The 21,793-nt window shown below is 43.6% G+C and overlaps 1 long non-coding RNA gene across 1 annotated transcript; it reads right to left on the minus strand.

The window, feature by feature from the left end:
- Positions 1–490: 490 nt before the first annotated feature.
- On the minus strand, positions 491–21,348 carry LOC147750642 (uncharacterized). The gene is made up of 2 exons (XR_015299775.1): positions 20,922–21,348; positions 491–2,484 (listed from the first exon to the last, which is right to left on the minus strand). It is a non-coding gene; the product is annotated as an uncharacterized LOC147750642 (long non-coding RNA).
- Between the last annotated feature and the right edge of the window lie 445 nt (positions 21,349–21,793).

Below are 21,793 nucleotides of genomic sequence, written 5' to 3' on the forward strand. Positions count from 1 at the left end.
TATCCGAGTTTCACATTTTTATCCTAATGCTTCCGATTTATGCTGGTCTTGCACAAAAGAACTTGGTACTATAATGCATATGTTTTTCCAATGTATCATGTTTACCAATATTGGGAAATTGTTTGTGCCAAATGTTAATTAATATTTACCTTTTCATTACCTTTAACACTTCATAATGTTTTTCTTGGTTCAATTCCTCTAACTGAATTTTATTTTAATGGAAATGTTAAACTATTAGCTCTTTTTATTGTTATATCCTTTAGACAGATTACAGCTTCATTGAAAGATTGTTCCACTTTATTGATTTCTTATTAGTGGAATTATATATGTGACAACCTTAGAATAGAACTCATTTCTGCTCAAATTGTTCAAGCTAAAATTAAGTCAGATTTATTATGGTTTTCCTTTGACTAGATATTTATAAAATACGGTATCTTGATTCCTCTCTCTTTTTTCTTCTCTTTGGTCTATTCTTTTTCTCTTTCACTCCTTTTTCTAAGAATGAGTTTTACATGTCATTATAAAATGACCCATTGTATAATCATTGTTTATTTTTTTATGATGGTAATTAATATGTTTGCATTATTTTCTCATTTACCATCAATGAAAATTGTATTAAACTGAAGAAATACTGCTGATTGTAGGTATCCTGGCTTGAAAACAAATACAGTAAGCTGAACACATATTTTGAACAAATTCCAAGGTAACAATTATCTATCAGTGGTACAAATATCACTATCCAAAATGCAGACTACAGGTTCAGGGGTGGAGATCGTGGCCATCCAGGACATATACCCCTGCACCATTGCCCGAGTGTTTAATGACCTCATATAAACCAATACCCATGCTACAACAGCTACATATTCATTTTATCCATTTTAAAATCATCCAAGCACTTATCCTACTTTGAGCTATAAATTCTGTCATTTTTTGGCAGTATTTTTATCATTGGCTCTGATAATGGTAATGAAATTATCTTTGGCAATAGCGAGTTTACCCAGATGGTACTAAACCACTATATCATCCTTTTATAAAAGGCAGAACGCTGTGTCGGCTATAACCACCAATTACAGCAGGTGACATTATATTATCTGTGAGGAAGTTCCTAATATCTTACTAACTAAGAAACATTTGCCTCTCAAGAGAAACCCTATGTTAATCATGCTTACTCAAAATTTGTGAATATACCTTGCATTATACAAATGTTTCCTTCCCAACATCATTAACTCTGTTACTCCCAAAAGGTCAAGAAGCAACACCGCCTTCACTTTTATTTAATTTAATAGTAATCACAAAGAATATGACAAGCAAACCGCTTTTCAAGGTCTGTGGAAGTCCTGTGCCTTTTAATAGCCTTCTCTTTTACCCTGCTTGTTCCTAGGCTTTGGAAGTCCACAACATTGTAAATCATCGAAAGCCCAAATGAGGTATTGCCGAGCAGTGCCAGTGCAAATTATTGGCACTGACAATGAAGTGCAGCATCTTCCTAGGGCATGAAAGCTTTCTTCACTGCAAGGTCAGTAGAGACACTGAAGGGGACTAAGAAGGTCAGATCCATGCCTAAATTTCAAGATGTCCATATTAGATGCATTTAGATACAATTTATATGATAAAGCCTGTCCTCTTGGACTTACACTGTAAACTCCTGGGAGACATGATGAAGGGCCTGCTCTTGTGAATTATGAGTGATCTGGAAAAAAAACAACATGAATTTTCACTGGTCTCCTGTGTTCATACTCCACACTGATTGGTCTTTCTACATAAAGTACATAACGTTTTGCACAGCCAGAAGCAGTGTGGCAACATAAGTATTCCAAACAGCAGGTACAATTGATAAATTAGAGCATAAATAGAAAATAAATTATTTAAACATTCAATTTACATATCTTAAGTATATATTTCAGTGATTTCTCTATGCTTTGGAATCAATCCCAAAAGCAAGGTCTTTTCAAGTCTCTGCTGTGATGCAGTGAGTGCATAAGGCATAACAGAGAATCTGTAAACAGATGGACGACCTCCTCTTCCGGTGTTCGTCAAAAGGCTTCTTATATGTCTGTATTGTACATTAATACAATATTATATAATGTGCATCGTTACGAGTCAATGTTGAGTTGTTGCAGCTGAAAGGCGGTATTACAACTTCACCTTCCCATTCTCTTCAGGTATGGCTTACAGTTTCAAGTCCTCACCAGGACTCATAGTTTTACTCCTGTCCATCAACTACTGATCCACTCTCACCAAGAAGGCCCGGGTGTAGGTGTGAGCAAGAGGAGCATACTCCAACCAAGACATTCAATGTCATCCAGCAATGCTGCCTAGCGGTAGGGGTCTTTCCTTGACCAAGACTCCCAAAGGGCTAATGAGATGATGACAATAATCACAACGTAGGTCGCTAGTTCGTCATTACTCCACTTTTCAGCACACTGTGGATTTTCCCCTGAGTTCATCTGCCCCTTCTGTCTGTGAGGGCGAAGAGCTTGTATTCTGTAGGAAGAAAGAAAAAAAAATTTTGAAAATAATTTTCATCTGTATCTTTATACACAATCTAAACAGAGTGTAGCAATTTTCTGCTGTGTAATAGGAATGGACAAATACCAACTTACTCTGCAAACTTAACCCAGATGCACTTTAGGAAGCATAGGATTAGGAAGCACTGACAAAGCCAATAGGTCTGGCCTTGGCAAGTGATGCAATAGTAAATTTGATATTTATTATTTATTGCAAGCAAAAGCCACAAAAATTAAAAGAATTAACAACAGAAATCATACTACTACTGCCTTAAAACCTCAATAAAGACTTGTTAAAAAAAAAAGAAATCATACTACTGCCTAAATGTAATGGCCGTGTTTTTTAAATAAAAAAAAATCCTTAGGCTATAATTTGCATGTACATGTGCAGGCAGGTGTCCTTATTACTGCTAAAGAAACCATTTAGGCCCTTATTACTAGGTCAGTGAGGGAACCGTCTGACCATACTGAATTAGGATGCAACCGCACCATTTGTGTGGCAGTCCGAAACCGCCTGCAGCACAAGCTCCTAAAAGTTTTTGCATGTCCGTGCACCTTGTGGCAGGCACCTCATGGTGCCTGCCACAAGGTGCAGGAATGTTATGCACGCCAGGGTCACAATCGGAGGGCCAGGTCGAGAAGGGGGCACAGTTAGTGGCTCCCAAAGTCGCTCTCCAACAGCCTTTCCATGTCAGGAAGGCTGACATGGGAAGCCTATCGGAAACCGACATCATAATCCTGACAACGGAAACGCAGTCCTTAAGGGATTATGTGTTGGTTCAAACTGGCCGACGGGCTTCTTGAGCCTGTCGGAACCCAGTCGGTTTCCTCAACTGAGTTACACTCCAACTACCGAAATTATAATTCGGCGGTCGGAATGTAAACCTACCATATCGGTCGGTGAGCCTCCGTCAGGACACTGTAATTAGGCCCTTAGTGTTCATCACAGGAAAATATGATTCTTATTTGCATAAACAAAAAGGTACGATTGGTTTTGAATTGCTGTAATCTGAAGACATAGCTTAAACACGCCAATATGACTTAGCAAATAAAAATGGACCAACAATGGCAAAGTGATGTGGATAAATTGATGTCACTCACAGTGCAAGAGAGCCTATTGATGAAGTTGACGGACCAATTGCCCCATGTTGTATGCTACGGTGGGTAGAAGCAAAATGTAAATAACACTTAAATAGACCAATTAATTAAGAGGGTTGACCCATACCTCCTCTATGTATGTGTATCTGTATGTATTTTTTATTTTTATGAATTTTTTATCACATTTGGCAAGCAGAAAGATAAAACTGTCTGTAGGCCAAACTTAAAAAATGAAGACAAGGTGGCATATGTAACAGAAATTTCTGCATCCTTTCTAGGTTACACTCATTCAAACTGTAAAAACTCATGCTCACCACCAACCACCCCTACAAGTTTAAGTAACCTTGAGAAGAAGAGGTGTGGCGCAGAGGCCAGGCCGCCTGACTCTGGACCACAGGGTTCACGGTTCGATCCTCGGTGGCGGCGGCAGGTTAGTTCAGCGCCATGTGACTCTGGGGAATAGCTTGCTTAATCTTCCCGATGGCACCCAGCGACTTGACACCCTAGGGTGTTTGTGTGCTTTAGAAATACTGGATTTTTTTCACAATGTCTATGACACAATGCACCACTGTTACTATGTACTGCTTATCTGACAGTAGCGTTGTACTGACAAATAAATAATTATAATATACAAACCCTTAAAAAATGTAAATGTGACACTAATTTGTTTTACAATCTGTTAGTGGCATCTCTAGTCATCTGTAATACCAAAAGGAAAATGTCATATATTCTAAAATAATAAATTATCACCTTTGAGTGGTGACACCATAAGGCCGCTTGCTTGAGCGAGCAGTGTGAAACGCTGGCAGAATTACAATTGCTTGCAAAATGTTTAAAAATTAAAGAGATGACCAGCTCTTGCTCTCTTTTTCCTGAACAGTTTTTTCTAATACTTCATAGTTATTAGCTGGAATGTTTATAAAGCACATCGCTGGAGTTCATTCAGAGCACAGGTCGTAATAAAAGAAGTGCAGGGACTCACCAAGTTAGGCGGTATGTAAGTGACATCACTGCCCGTTGGGTCAGGGTCAGTGACAGCACGGCCCGTGACATCACAGGAATTGCATCACAGGAAATAACATCACATGAATGGAAATCAAGTCCTGACATCGCAGGAAGTGACATGATTCTTAAAACCTCACAACACACATGTTTAGCAGGTCTGTCACTAGTGCAGAGTGCATTACGAGATTAAAAAATGTAAGCTGATCAGCACTGAAGGCTGTGACTTTAGTTCCCGGATTGAAAGAATTAACAGCCCAAATGTGGATGAAATTTGGTGTCTGACTAACTACTGTAGGCAAGTCACAAATTGCTACAAGCTAGGCATACTAACCTTGACGTTATTACACTACCGTAGATTGGGGGGTCAGAAGGGAAAGTTTATAGACCAATGGGTGTGTGTTCCCTCATTAAGATTCTAAATACCAAAGGACACACCTATAGTCTCATTCATGTATATGTAAGCAATATATGCAGTGTAGCCCTAACTCTCTCTCTAGAAACTAACGTTAAGTGATCTTCAAGGGGGAGACATCCCTTAAGGATAAGAACCCTCACTCACCCGGAGGTCCACTGTGCTGTTTCATTTTAATCCTGTCAGGTAGAACACATTAATAAAGCAATTGTCAGTGATTCTATCTAGGCTGTTTTAACTCACATTCTATTCTTTCATACAGCGCTGCAAACCTCAACACACTCATCATCTCTCATATGGGATTACTATCCTGCTCCTTACCCAAAAAAACATCTCTGAGCTCCTTCCTTAAATTTTCGAAGTAGTAGTTCCCAGTGCTGACTAGGTTTTCCACATTGGTAAGGAGGACCCATATGATGAAGCATGTCACCTTCGGGTGAGTGAGGGTTCTTATCCTTAAGGGATGTCTCCCCCTTGAAGATCACTTAACGTTAGTTTCTAGAGAGAGAGTTAGGGCTACACTGCATATATTGCTTACATATACATGAATGAAACGATAGGTGTGTCCTTTGGTATTTAGAATACTAACCTTGACACCAAAATCAAAGTACAGTTTATGCATTGCAATAAAAATGCCAGAAAGTGGAATTGTGAATATCAAAACTAGAACATGTATTAGGCTACCTAACATACCATCATTATATACACTGACAATCTTAGCACACTTTGACAATTAACAAAAACAATTAACCAGCAAATTGCATTGGTATTCTGAGCATGGCAAACAGTATCTATATATATATATAAAAAAAATAAACGAATGTATGTCTGTCTGTCTGTCTGTCTGTCTGTCTGTCTGTCTGTTTGTCCTTTATGCATTACCACACCATTCATCCGATCGCCATGAAACTTTGGGAAGTTGTTGAGTACACTCCCGCGAAAGTTTCTGCCATAATTCTTTTTAAATATCGGCCCCCCAGGGCCCTCATAATCTTTCGAATACTGAAATTGTCAGCAAATTTGCGAGCATCGTCGACAATTATGCCCCCAAGCGGAAATCGATTGGTCGATCTACATCTGAAGCACGAAAGAAAAAGGCATTACGAGCTTCAGAAACAGACGAGCAACGGGAAGCAAGATTAGAAGCTGTTCGAATACAAACTGCTCAAGCCCGTTCTTCTCAAACGAACGAGCAACGAGAATCAAGATTGGAAGCCGATCGAGGACGCACTGCTCAAGCCTGTTCTTCTCAAACGAACAAACAACGAGAATCAAGATTGGAAACAGATCGATTACGCACTGCTCAAGCCCGCTCGAATAAATCAGGAGAGCAACGAGAATCAAGATTGGAAACCGATCAATTACGCACTGCTCAAGTCCGCTCGAATGAAACAGGAGAGCAACCAGAATCAAGATTGGAAGCCGATCGAGTACGCACTACTCAAGCCACACTTTGAAATGTTTCACATACTAAAATGACTAAGTTTCAATAAAAATGACACAATGTAAATTGAATGTTATCATAACGAGTTTCCTTGAATTTCCTTTCTTCTGAGATCGCAGCAACGCGCAACGGGTAAGCTAGTTCTCTATAAAAAATACAGTTTAAACTGGATAAGGGGTGGAATATATGAGGTTACGACGAAAACAATTACAATGCATACTTTTACAACATGGTTTTTACATCGCAACTACCATTACATCACATGATTTTACAACGCATGCCATTACTACGCATTTTTAAAACCTGCCATTACAACCCATTACGATTACAACGCATACTATTACCACACAACACTTTTAGAGCAACAGTAGGGTAAGTGTTGGATAGTGTAGGGGTAAAAATTACTATTCCCACTCCAGTGAGTGCAGCAGTAGGGCAAGTGTTGGATATTGTAGGGGTAAAATTACTATTCCCATCTATCCCAAAACCCATACCCACCCTAAAACAAAGAAATCTCTATTACTTACCTTATAATGCGTTGTAATAGTATGCGTCGTAATGGCATGCATTGTAGTGACGTGCTGTAATGGCATGCGTTGTAATGGCATGCGATGTAAAGACCGTTGCGTTGTACCAGCTGCGTTATAAAAGCCGTGCGATGTAATGACTGCGTTGTAATGGATGTTTTCCAGTGACAAGGAGCATCCCTGTTGAGTGCTGCGTGCTACATTGAAGGGTTGCGACATCAGCCATTTGATCCTGACCATGGCTAGAAGGCTGGTGTAACTACACCATATCCGACCCGGAACTTGCCTCCAATTACTTGCCTTGGCCAGTACCATCTGAAGATATGGCCAGTGCACATGGTCAAATACCTTTTCAACTTCGATGGAGAGTAGGAGTGCTGGGGTGCACAAACAACAAGTCTTATCTATAAGGTAGAAGAGGCACTTGGTATTGTCACCACAGCCCCTGTCAGGAATGGACACTGCCTGATCATGGCCCACTAATAAGGGCGAGGTGGGTCGCCAATATACTGGTGAAGAACTTAGCATCAATATTTATTAATGAGACAGGGCAACATAAGGAACAGAATGTGGGGTTCGAAACCATTTTGAGGAGTACTGTAATTGTAGCCTCTCTCATAGTATCTGGAGGGAGCCAGGTGCGTTAAAGGAGTTATAAAGGCCGGTAAGGACAGGGACCAGGGGGACTGGAAACTACTTATAAAAATCAGAAGTGTAGTCATTTTGGCTGGGTATTTACCCAACTGCAGGCAAGTTATGGCCATGAGTACTAAACTGGAAAAAAATGTTGCTATCGAACGGTAAGGCATCAACTTCAGAGATGTGGTCAGTAGGAACCTGGGTTAGGTAGAGCTCAACGTCCCCCTTATCAAGGGCCCCATCCATGTATAATGTAGAGTAGAAGTGTTCAAATTCTTGCACGATTGGTGTGTCTTGAAACACCCTGTAGCCCTGTGTCCATTCAGTCTCTGTTATTCACTGTTTGAGTACCTGAGCACCTAGCCGGTGTACCAAGAGATGCCCTGTTTATTTCCCCCTGAGTAATATTTTTGTTTAGTACGAAGGAGGGCGTATTCTGCCTTGTCTATGTCTAGGGCCTCAAGCTGTTTTAGGGCTATTGTTAATTGGCTCCATACTTTATGGGAACCAGACTGCTTATGGGTCTCCTCAGATTCCCTCACCTGTCCCTCTAGGTGAAGTTGCTGGTCTTTCCAGTCCCTATTAAATCAGGCAGCAATAGCTTTATGCCACATAGCACTGCCTTCAGGGTGTCCCATCGCAAAGTGACTGATGTATCACTGGTGCTCAGAAAGGTGCAGATTGACTCACTGATTTCAGAAATAGTGGAGTTATGTGTTAGCAGTTTATGATTGAGGTGCCAGGTGCGGGGTTATGATTTGGAATCTGGGATGCGCAGTGCGATAGAGATTGGTGAGTGGTCTGAAAGGGCAGTCACGCCAAATTCCAACAGTGTGGGAGCTGCTGTAAGGCACGGTGAGGTCAGAACATAATCTATTCTGGCAAACGATTGGTGGGCTGCTGAGAAGTAGATCTATTATTTTAACGCAGGGTGATGTAATCCCCACACGTCTACCAATCCCATGTCTCCTAGCCATTTGATTCCTGCCTGTATAAACGCATGTTTGCCCCATCCTCTGAACAGATCTGTCCAGAAGTGTATCAGGGACCAGGTTAAAGTTGCTCCCTATTAATGTGTCTGCATTGGAGGGGACCCTCACTTGACCTATAGCATCCAGGAGGAAAGCCTCCTGATGGCCGTTTGTGGTGTAGATGTTAGCAAGTGTGAATGTGTATGTATTTATCGAAATGCTTGGGGAAAGTAGACTGCCCAGCAGCTCCGCCTGTATCTGGATGACCCAACTCAAGAAGTGCATAGCCAGGAGAACCGCCACCCCCACCCTTTCCCCTGGGCGTTTCCAGTCCACTCTAAGAAGGTGGATTTCTGTCGGACCAGCTTAGCCAGCATCATCTGAGGCGGGTATCCTTGCATGTGTCACTGAGCAGGAAGAAAGGGGGTGAAACACAGAACAAAGCAACCAAAGCATTCCTCTCCTAGGAGCATAGGGGGTCATTAGGATGGAGGAATCTCGATTTTCTTACCGCCGAATTAGGATGTCGGTGGGAAGACAGAAAGACCGTCCGCCACTGGTCTGTCAGAAGCAATCAGTCTGGTGGACGGACAAGGGAGCATAAAATGGTGGCGGTGCCTAGCAGGCACCGTCCACAAAATTATGTTGATGGAGTTTGCAGGCCTTTCCATGGCGGCGATGCCGCCATGTAAAGGCTGGTGGAGGTTTTTTTGGGGGGGCCGTTGTGGGCCCCCCTAGTGTTGAGGGAGGTGTGGGTGCACTGGGGGGGTACCCATGGTACCCACCAACAATTCACTCACCATGTGGTGCCTGCCACGTAGTGCAGTGAAATGCACATGGCTTTTTCGCTTTGCTGCAGGTGCTGCTGTAAGCAGCATCCACCGCAATGTAAAAAAGCAAAATGCCATGGTGGTGGTCGCATCCGGATTTGGTATGCGGGACCGGCCCATGTATTACAGATGGTCCCAGTTTACCACAGGATGGCAGACTGACTCAAGTTTGTCTGCCATCCTAATGACCCCCATAATGAACAAAGTGGAAAAGGTTTGTTTCGTTGGCGAGTGGTTGTCTCTGCCACTTTACAAATAGAATGACAAAGACAGGGTTAAGGTATCCAGGTCTTCTTTGTTCCATGCCGGGGTGGCCCCTGGTGCCTTGGAGATCAAGCCAGATGTCCAGCAGATAAGATGCAGGTGATCGAACGTCTTATTGGTCATTTTCAGGGTCTGACTCACTGTCCTGGCCTGGAGCTAGTGTTGCTCTCTTTGTGGCTCTCAGTTTTACCAAGGTACTTTTCTTGCTGTGAGGAAGGGGCACTGCAACGTGGCAGATGAGTGAGGCAGGCTCCACAGCTTTGAGTAATTGTTTTCCTCCTTCTGTAGTGCCTCCATGCCCAGCACAGAGTGTGCCTCCTATAGGGTACGGATCGCCGTTGTCTCATTATTCCAGATGAAGATGAGCTGAAAGGGGTGACACCACTTGTACCAGACACCCTTCTCCCACAGGAAGGTGGTAGTAGTTCGAAGCACCCTGCGGCGCTGGAGTGTATTAAGTGATAAGTCTTGGTATAGCAATAGCTTAATTCTCTAAATAGTAATAGCAAACATATTGGATTCTTTCTGACAGTAGTAATGTAAGCAGGTCAGGATGTCCTGAGGCATATTGGAGGATTTAGCTGGTCTGCCCACTCTATGGGTGCAATCCACAACAATGTCATTATCTGCAAGATCTGGTGCCACATGATGGAACAAATGGATGACATAGTCCTGTAGATTTCCAGAGTACCCCTGAAGAGGCGTTCCTTTAGTTCTGATTGTAGTGTGACGCAACCTGTTTTCAAGATCTTACAAGTGCTAATGCAGTTTCTCACTTTGTCACTAGCTTGTCCCAAGATGACTACTCTTTGGCCTAGCTCTCCCAGGTCTCTCTAAATGTCCTTGATGGCTGCTACCATATCTTGCTTGAGGGCAGCAACGTCATCTCTCAAAGTGGTGAAGAGGGTCTTCAAAAATGCAGGAGTGACAGGTGCTTCCTCTTTGGGGGGGTCTACTACAGTCACAGCTGCGTGGGAGGATGGTGTAGGTGAGGCATCCCGATGCTGATCAGCTTTTTTGGTGGGGGGCTTACTGAGCATGTCCTTCAAGGTGCTGTCTTTTTTGTAGCAGAGTGGACATTCTGACACCAGGTCTGCCCCACCAATGAGAGATGGATAATTGCTGAAAGTCAAATTTCACCAGCATCAGCTGCCTTAAATGGCCAGTTGTGCTCCCCTCAATTAGGGAATCCTTTCGTCAAGGATTTCTCTGCAGAGTCCTGCCAGATGGGTGGGGGAGGAATGGGGGGGGAACAGAGGATCGACCCCGTGCAACAAAGACACAAGGTCTCTGGAACAAACTCTCCTATAGTTAGATTCCCAGATCATCAGAAGTGTCTGCTGGCACAGTGAGCTAGAGGCCCCACGGCTGCTGAAACTGGGTGGCTCTGGGGTTCTGATACTCACTGAGGCTGCTAAGGTGGTGGGTGCTCCCTTAGAGGGTCAGGGTTTAGAGCATTGTGGTGGGGTCTCTCTTCCAGGCAGTGGAGTCTGGTGCAGGTAGGTGCGGAAGGGTGGGGTGGGTGCGTGTTAAGTCGATAGAGGATGGAATAGGTAAAATTAAAAAAATAAAACCTATTCTGTCGTCTTTCGGCTTCCCCCGGCTCTACTGTGCTTACCTGCACATGCCGCGACTTCTTCCAGGGTGTGTACTTTGAATCCCAGAGCCTCTCCAGTCACAATGCTATTCCCCTGTGAGTCTTCAGTAGTAGAAATGCCCTCACCATCCACAAATGCTGTATCTGAGGGAATGGGTATTCCTCCCGGCTGTAACCTCATGCCTCCCTCCGCAGGGTATGCCAGTGTATCAGGATCACTGCAAGTCTTCTCCCGAGGCCCTGGGCAGCTGCGCCACCCCTACCAATTTCAACGTTTGCCATCCAGTGCCAGGTCACCTCAGGGCCACCCGCTATATCGTTGGACAGCTAAACTGGGTCCAAAGCTTGCGTAGGAGGTCCACACTAGTTCTCCGCCTCACCCTCTCCACCAGGGCCGACACCGGCTTCACGCTATGTTCACACCCTTTGTAGGGCTAGGCCCATGGATCACACACACACCCAGCCCTGTGGGCCTTGCTGACCGCAGATGCAGAGTATTTCAGGGGCCAGGTAGACTAGAAGCAGTTCAATGCAGTCCACCGGAGGCATCAGAGTCAAGGCTCCACGGCGGCTGTCATCTTGATTCTGTGGCACTCTGGTCTAAAATTTCTTATTTTCCGATGAATCTTCTATTATATATGTAGGGAAACATTTTCCGAGTTTACAAGAACTTCTCTAAACCTGGGAACGCTGTCTTACTGTCAAACTTTCTTCAAAGACCCCCCCCCCCCCCGATTGGGGCATAGGACGAACGCCGGTCTTTGAAGAAACTTTCTCTGCATTTCATTGGTGATGCAATCTGTCATTTGTGCTGCTGTATTGCCACTGAGTAAAATCAAGCCCATATATGCCTTGTCAGCAACCTGCAAGCCAATTACACTTGGAAAGTCTGAAAAGAGGTGATTATTTTGGGCACGAAATTAAAGAGTGGAAGTACCTTAACTACTGAGGCACTGCAATACCACTGCTGCTCTGAGATAGTTGACCACAGTCCCTCCTTCTTGGATGCAGCTTGGATATCACATACTTTATTATGCCCTTTGGAAGGTTTGTGCTTATAATTTCTTTACCGCAGTGAGGTTAACTGGCTAACTTTTATTGGGCCAGGTGCAGATATGCGCCCAGTTGTCCATTTGTTAGATGTACTCACACCCTGCAATGCTGAGAATCTAAGCAGCCTAACCTCACTGCATAGTTTGCACCCAAGAAAGCCATTTTCAGTGCTCTGTCATGAATACTTTTCTTTAAATTGAGTCCACTGATTAGGGTCCCAACACTCTGGCAAGCTGGTATACCTTTCAGAACTGGCACCCCTATCGTTGTCCTTGGCTGTAGCATCTTCCAAGGGTGAAGGTCAGATCGATTGTTGGACAAAAATATTTTCAGAATGACTGACTTTGCAATTAGAACAACTTTTTGATTTAGAGCGATTCTGCCCTTTAAAAAATAGAATTTCCCTCTAATGTCATGTAATCGTCTGCAAAATTAACCTAAGACATTGCTCATTTAGACTTTCAGGTATTGCAAGAACGTTAAATTAGGAGGGGTTGTGATTATAAATGGACCAAAGGTTTTCTGGCAGGGAATCCCAGTGCTTTTTACTTCTCTTGGCTATCACGGATGCACCTCCAGGCTATGGAGTGAATGCAAGGTGTCCTGTCTTGCAGGAGCTGGCTGTATGTCCTTCTGGCGAGCTGCATTATCTCCGGGATGTGCATGGGACCCAACGTGTTCAAGGATGGCCATAACAGGTGTGAGTAGAAAAAGGAATTGTAGCCTTCAGCTGTGCATTATTATTATTATGGAAGTTTGTAAAGCGCCTGGTTACGCGCACCGGCGTGTCCCCGCGCTAGAGTGAGAGAATATGAGGAGGCCAGACAGGGATAGGTTACACAAGTACTGACTGGAACAGGTGAGTTTTGAGAGCTCTTCAGAACTTAGCCTCAGAGGGTTCTAGATGCAGCTCTAGCGGAAGCATGTTCCAACTCTTGGCTGCAAGGTGCCTAAAAGATCTGCCCCCCATGCGCGCTTTGTTAATTTTGGGGATAGCTACAAATCCAGTACCAGTGGATCTAAGCATCCGCTTAGGTCTGTATGGTGTGATAAGGCTTAGTAAGGGACCGGGCGCCTTTCCCCTGATGATGCGGTGACACGTGCATAACGCCTTAAAAGTGATCCTTTCCTTAACTGGGAGCCAGTGGAGAGCCTTCAAGGCCGCTTTGGAGGCCATTCTTCTCGGAAGCCTCAGCACCAGTCGGGCTGCGGCATTCTTTAGCACCTGGAGGCGATTCAGACCTCTAGCCGTGGTCCCCAGATAGAGGAGGTTGGAGTAATCTAGTCGCAATGTCACAAGGGCGTGCACCAATGTCCGCCTGGCACCAACGGGGAGCAGGTCCAGAATCTTCCGCAGGCTCTTGAGAATTCCAAAGCACATCCCAACCACTCGACCAATCTGAGGTGTGAACGATAGGTCAGAGTCAAACATCACCCCGAGGTTTTTGGCCTGCTGACAGGGCACGGGAGTGGTGCCTAGGCATGCTGGCCACCATGCCGAAGACCACACATCCGGACCACCCCCCACCACGAGCACCTCAGTTTTGGCACCATTCAGCTTCAGGCAGTTGTTAGACATCCAGGATGAAAGCTCCTGCATGCAAGCACTGAAGCTAGATGCCGCAACATCGGGTGCCCGTAACAGCGAGATGACCATCTGTGTATCATCGGCATATGACACTATTTGCATGCCATGGCTTTCCACAATATTGGCTACGTGGACACATATAGGTTAAAAAGGGTTGGGCTTAGGGCAGAGCCCTGTGGTACCCCTTGATCCAAATTGAACATACGAGAGTAATGTTCCCCCTATCTAACCTGAAAGCCCCTATCGGACAGAAAGGATTGGATCCACTTCAACGCTGCCCCTGTAACTCCGCCCTTGTTCAGACACTGTAGCAAGGTGAAATGTGCTACAGTGTCGAACGCTGAACTTAGGTCGAGTAGAATGAGGGCCATCGTCTGCCCCTCATCTACCCCTTGCCTGATGGTCTCAGTGGCCATAAGCAGCGCTGACTCAGTGGAGTTCCGTGAGCGAAAGCCAAACTGAGTTGGATGGAGCAGATTGGCCTCCTCCACATAAGCCATCAGCTGAAGATTGGCCACCTTTTCCGCCACTTTGGCAGATAGGGAAGGAGTGAAATAGGGCAAAGATTATCTAACCTTTCCCAACTTAGATTAAGCTTTTTTTGGAGCGGGAGTACCACCGCTTGCTTCCATCTTTCAGGTACTGTATGAGTTTTGAACGATAGATCCAAAACATCCCTAATATAGGGCTCTAGGATCTCGATACTCCCCGCGAGCAGTTTCGGCAAAGCCGGATCGCGAGGGGATCCTGACTTGATGGAGCAGCATATCTGCCGTAGGCCGTCAGGGGGTGGGGTGAAAAAGTTCTCCAGCCTATTATCACCCAGAACCTCTTGTTCAATCTCTCTGAAATCCGATCCCCTTCTGTTTCCTCCTGAAAAAGCGGAATAGATAGTGGCCACTTTTTCAGAGAAAAAAGCTGCGATGCGGTTACATGATTCCTCTGAGACACTAGACGGGTCAACAGATGAACCACATAGAGAGATTTCTTTATAAATCTCAAATAACTCCTTCGTGGAGTTTTTAGCTTCCCCTATTCTGCCTGAAAAATAAGTTGCTTTGGAACGCCTGATTAACCTATGATAGTCTCTCCGTTTAGCTCTATACTCCTGTTTAGCTTGATCAAGATAGGCCACCCTCCACTGCCTTTCGAGTTGTTTACACTCCGCCTTAGCTCGGCGGAGCTCATCGCTGAACCAGGGGGCGCATTTCTGGGGTCTACTACAGGGATTCTTGGGACATAAGGGAGCTATGTCATCCAGGGCATCGTTAATGTGACCTTCCAGTCTATCGGATGCGGAATCAGCATCCTGGCCTCCCGGTCTGCCACCTTTAATCAGCGCAGTATCAAACTTGGCTTTAGAAAAAGCAGCCCATTTACGACTCGGGCATGTAACGCAGGGGCACTGTTGTACAGGGTGGCTCCGGAAAGAATGTCTGTAATCTGTGCCTCATAAAACAGCTGCATATATTAAAAGATTGCAAGCATTTTGGTATTTAAAGTAAGACGGGCATCATGCTGCCTCGAACATTCATTCCTTAAAAGAGTTTCTGAGGCAATCCATGGGTATCAGTCAAACATGAGTACACAAATAATAATATTTTAAAGAGTTGAAGGGATTTTGATTGTTGAAAGAAGCATATTCCCTTTAGTGAAATTTAGAACAAGTTCTTTAGAACAGTTTGTGGTCCATGGTGGAACAAATAAGGAAAATACATTAGACATCTTGCATTACAGCTGATACCGATGCAATGGTGTATTGCAGGTGGAAGGTTGTTAACATAAATACTGGAACAAAGAGGTTAGAATCAGAGTGCTGATGATTACAAGTAGGCCGGCAAACCCTTTAGTTCTCCTCTCCATTCTTATTCCACTTCTTGCTCAATGGGGATTTAAGTATGTGGCATACCTTCATCACGATCCAATTGCACTGCCTCAAGATACACTGGCAAGCTTATGGTTTCCATACTGCACCACTCAACTCAGTGTGCAAAGCCTCAATGCCATATGACTATGTCTATAAACTACCACAAACTACACACACTCAAAATTACTTTCTTTTGTACGTGTTTGAGGGTAGTGCTTCTGCAGCCGCTAGTATAACTGTTATGTGAGGGACATAAATGCAGCTATAACTTGGGGTGCAGTGTCCTTAACTACAGGGTTCATTGAGTTTTATTCACATACCTTGCAGTGCTGTGAGCAATAAACACATTTCTGTATCCAATAATAATAGAATATCAAGTGGGTGACATCAGTAAAGAATCAGTATAAACACTGGGGGGATTTCTAAATCCCTAAAACACTAACATTTATGAATGAGAATATTGAACAATGAGGTGAACTGATAATTTATCTGTTTGAGTTATGAGTCTGCTGCTGTAGAGACTTTTGTACAGCATGCAGATTGATCCATAGCCTGGCCACCTCATCCTTTTAACCATGGTGAAAAATTGATGAATGAGAATTTGCGAACTCACAGAGCAGTATCAACGAAGGCCTGCTAGCAAAATGTCACCTCATGCTGTGCCCATGTATGATCCAGATAGCCTAATCAATAGCTTGCCTAAAGTCTGATCATAAGTGATCTCCATACCCTGATGGATGTCCATGCTATCTCAGACCTTAGTTTTTAAAGACTAAGGCAACCTGGTACTCACACTGCTGTGTAGGGCAAGGGATGGTAGTTTAAGTCTGCAACCATTAAGGAGGAGGTTATTAAAAGATGTATCAGGATGTTTGTATGTGTGTGTGTATGCTTGTATGTGCAGCCATGTCAGAGGCATCTAAGTTACGTACAGGAACTCCAACACCGTAATGATTAAGGATGACTCCTCCGGTGCTTTATTCATAACATTTCAGCTACGACAATCCTGAAGCAATCTTTGTAGGTATTACAACTAGAGGAGGCCTGGTTCACCCCAGCAACGTATTCCGGATTCAGAAGTGTGGCGCGTAATGCAATTAAGCGGATCTCTCTACTAACAGATAAAATGATCTTCACAAAAAAACATCACGCCTCGGCTGTGATAGAGGGCTACCAGAGGCTGATAGAGGGCTACCAGAGGCTGAAGCCGCAACAGTATCTGTTTGATCACTTCTCCCACCATAAAAAGCATCACCTGATGATGCTATGAATGGGATCATTCCCCTCAAAGGATTTGACCCCAAAATGGAAATGCACATGGCCATATAAGGAATGCCGCCTCCGCGGTCAAGGGGAGGAGTCATTACTACATCTACTATGTACTTGCTCTTTTCTACTGGAAACTTGAATATCCATTCTTCAGGAGATTCTTAAGAAGGAACAGTTAAAAACATGCAGAGCCGCAGTCATTAGGTGTCTTGGCGGGCTTGCAATCCCCCTGTCCTGTTGTGCCATAAAATTCTGGAAAATAGCAGCAAAGGAACTGGGTAAAATTGATTCAAGCCAAACAGCTATTCAATAATCTGCTGGCCCATATTTTTTTTTGTAATGTATTGTTATACCTGCTAGCCTTCTAATTATGGTCACGATTTTAAGGCCTTTTTTGTCTCTCATGTTTTTTAAAATGTTTATTGAAAGTACAGTGCTTTATGATGGTTTGCCATCTTTTTATGATTTTTTTAATGAATCAATAAAAGTATATTTGACTGACTGACTGATTGACTCATAACATTTCTATATGCAATTTTTAATACTTCCAGGGGTGGAATAAGAACTGGCAAAAAAGACTGAAACGCTGTAGTCCTTTTTAAGATATGCCTGGTTGCAGCAAAACTTAAATTAGTGTGTTATTTTCACAGTGGAGCCCTCCTACACTGCAGAAAATGCTGCTCATGGAGATAAAATCACTACTTGTGCAGGTAAGATGATTCTGAAAGGAGACCTCCCGCTTCTGATCGGATAAATTACATGGGGACATTTTTTGGACTGGAACAGATGATGCTAACCTTTGACTTGCCAAATTAATGTAAGCACTTTGGAAATGCTTGCAATTTTAAACGAAAATGGAGCTCAAATCGATGTAAGATGCAGGATAAAGAAAACATTGAAATTCTATTCTATTTAAAATGTGATCATTTAAAACAGCCCTTTGAATCACATTCAAACAAAATTTGCTCTGTCTTTTATGCTTATCAAGAGTACTGGCCATCTAATAATCGGGTCCCCAACTCTTACTGCAATTTCCATTGATAAATAGAATTAACTAACACATGATTTCTGCTGAACCTATGACAAAAGATGATGTCCAATTGCTATAACTCACGTGAGCCGAAAGACGGATGAAGCTTCCAAAGGTGTAGCATTAAAGAAGCCCAGATGACTAGCTTTTCCAAACCGGGGCCCAGAACCCCCACTGCACCACTGGAGAAATCTTCAAAATATCCATTTTGCTAAGGTTTCAGCTTTTAAAGTGGTGTTTGAACATTGGCCACAATCTTTAAATTAGAATGTGAAAGTGGATATTGAGAATGCTCTGATCTAATTTCTTGGATTTTACATATACATAGAGCAACATTATAGTCTATTAAATCAAACACAAGAGGATTTCATACAGCGCACTTCCTAAACTCAGGTATCTGAAGGTACTCTCACGAAGATAAACAAAGAATGGTGAAATAAAATATTTCTCTAGAATCACCCACTTTGGTTAAGCAAGGAAGTTGGGACTGATTGTACAGCCCAACCACTAAATGAGTATCTCCCTCTCTCGCCCATTATAAATGAAAGGTCACTGCTTTCATTAACCGCATCGCTGCGGCGGTCATTTTTGCGCTGCGCGGCTTTTTTACAAAAGCCTCGTTACATGACGAGCTCAGCTCGTCATCCGCACACGCCCCCCGTGGCTGATGACGAGCTGAGCTCATCATCAGCATCGAAGGAGTTAAATTCTTGATGCACTAGGTAAGTGTGGGTGGCAAGCAGAATCCACTGGAGAGCCTGGCTCACTCCTTGCTTCAAGAGAACTTCTAGATGAACCAGAGCTAGGCATCTGGCTCGAGCTGCTCGCCCATCTGTTGGCATAAAGAATGGATGTTGCCAAGCCACAGACAACGGAAAACAATTTCAAAATAATTTCAAATTATACATTTTCTGTGGGCCTGAAAGCAGAAAAATAAACACTTTTCAATCTCATGTGGCCATTCTTAGTAGGGATACAGGCACAGACTTAGGGCACCTAGATCTCGCAAATTAAAAAGGCCTGAATTTACCAACCAGCCCCAACTAAACACCTTTCTGTTCGCCAATCCATGCATGAGGTGCAGAGCAGAACTGCTGAACAGCAGAACAACAGGTCACTGGTCTATGCTATGTAATGTGCTTGTGCTGTGCAGCACATAATGGGCTGAAATGATTCACATGTTAACAGATACTGCGCAATGTAGTGTGAGGTAAAGAGTATTGCAGCTTGGACAGTCTTCCAGGTTGCAAAGTGATGTGAGGATTGAGCTGACCTTGAGTCACTCCTCTAGAAAATGTACTTGTTGCAGCTATACTATTACACAAAACCAACTCGCAAAATCCACTGTAAAATTCTAATATGGACTAAAGATCAATAAATGCAGAAAAATATCAGTATTCATGTTTATATTAATGCTGTGAAATTTAGATAGCACTGCAACGCAAAGCACTGCTGCCATCCATATTTTATTTTTGCCCATAAGAAAGTCACTGCAAGTAAGAAGACTGAGGGGCATATTTACTAGGAAACTGTCGGAGCACGACCAAGAAGGCTAACACTGTGCTCTGACAGTTTGCAAACACTGGGATGCACTGTATTCACGAGAATAAGGTGCCCCCCTGCCATTCCTTTAGCACTGGTGCTAAATATAGCTGCCTAGCGCCAAAGCAGGCAATCTTGCGCCATTGTGCAAGGGTGCCTGTGTTGAAGGGAAAGATTATTTATGTGCAGGAAGGTGTCCCTTCCTGCACAGAAACAATCAGTAATGGCATTTGTAACTTCTATGTGTGCTGCAGAATGCAACACAAAAAGAAGTTGCAACTCGCCATTTTTATTAATTTTTTTATGTACAGGAAGGGACTCCTTCCTACACATAAACAATCAATGGCATTTTGCTTTTTCTTTGTGGGCTGCATTGTGCAGCACACCTAGAAACAGCAAAACCGAGGAGAAATAAAGCATTTTTCCTCGTTTCGCCAGGTTAAGACCAGGTTTTCCCTGGTCTTAATTTTGGCACTGGGGCAGTGTCAAAATCAATGGGTGTTGTGGCAGAACGCCCACCCCAACACCCTCTGCTCACCCCTATCGCACTAAGTGTAAAGTGAAAGGTGGCCTTATTCAGAAGGTGGTGTTAATCCATGTTAAGTGATTTAAAGCCGCTTTGTGAACAAGGCGAAGCCCCTGTCGCCACAGGAACGTCGTAAAAATGTGATGTTCCTTCGGCGATAGGGGCTTGTAAATATGCCCCTGAATGTCTTATCACTAACCCACCAATCACTAACTGGAAAATGTTGGGAAATCTTGTGTTTAAGGCAGAATAAACGATAAACTAAACTTTGAGAGTTCACACATATACTGCAAATTATTAAGAATTTAGTATTTTCCATTCTACAGACAACAGTGAACCATTCCTTTTTTTGTTCATGTCCTTAAAGTCTCTTGTTTTGTGCTGTGCTCTGCTTTTTCTTGTAATTACCGATTTGGATAAAAGTGCTTTATAAGTTCAGTAAAATAATTAAATCGGCAAAGTGCAGTATCTTAATAAATTCAAATAAAACAATTAAACACTCGAGAATAATAAAGTAAAGAATAAAAGTAGAAGAGAAAGGAAAGGAATAAAATAAAATATAACTGAAAAGAATGAATTAACATAAAAAAATAACTCAGCATACTTATAAAGCGCTTCATGCTGGTAGCGATTCAAATCAAAAACAAGCTTGAACTTTAAAAACAACAGCACCCTCTCAACATGCCTCTGTAGTGCATTAAGGACGGTTCTCGCCATGTTCGGTAGCATTTCCACGTAGGAGCATCGCTTACCTCTTTCCAGCATTCATCTCGACAAGGGACGACGTGAGAGAATTTTGTGACGCTTGCCAGAGACAGTACACACGGCGCAGCTGAACAATATTGACCACCAGTGGTTGCAACGGTTATCCCGGGTCTGGATCGGTACACCGCCTGCCCGCTGCCTCTCGCGCCGGTCCAGGCGTTGGCTGCGTTTCTGCCCGGTCCCTGAGTTCTGGTAGGTGCGCGTGGAAGCTACGGATGCTCGCGAGCTCTCCTGCTTCCTCCGACAAAAACAGTTCTGCGCAATGTCCAGGCCTTGGCAGCTCGCGGGAAAAACGCCACAACCAGGGAAAGCCCAGGAAGGGATATTAATTGCAAGAGACAGTGGAAAAGGCTTTCAGGAACGACGCTCGATTAAACAAACTAACGAATCTGCTGGAAGCACCAGAACGGTTATGACAGCGCACGTTTGCTCCCTCCCTTATAAAGTCCACTGCCTGACAGTGGGAGCGCGCACGTGCCCTCCTAGGGCTGGTTTTTGTTGTGATTTATAATTGGTGGTGTAAAAAGAGCTCTTATTCACAGCTAGCTGTTACCTTCCCACCAGAAAGATTTCGGGTGCTTTCAGCAGCCAAACCTCCTGGTAATGGAAAAGCTGGGTGCAAGCAACAAATAACCTATCAACTCTTAATGAGGGCCTCAGAGCTGTGTCATAAAAAAAAAAATCTGCCCATTAAAGCCACAGATTTAACGTTTGCGCCACAACCATGGATTCCACTGCCTTAGAGTGAGATCAATAGGTATACATCCTGCCACAAAAACGTTGCTGACTGTGCTATCCTTTTGCTCCTGATCAGAGGTATATCTGCCAAAAATGGTGGTGTGAAATCTGTTTCTATAGC

This window comes from Lissotriton vulgaris, chromosome 1_1 (assembly GCF_964263255.1).
Source record: "Lissotriton vulgaris chromosome 1_1, aLisVul1.2, whole genome shotgun sequence".
Taxonomy (NCBI): domain Eukaryota; kingdom Metazoa; phylum Chordata; class Amphibia; order Caudata; family Salamandridae; genus Lissotriton; species Lissotriton vulgaris.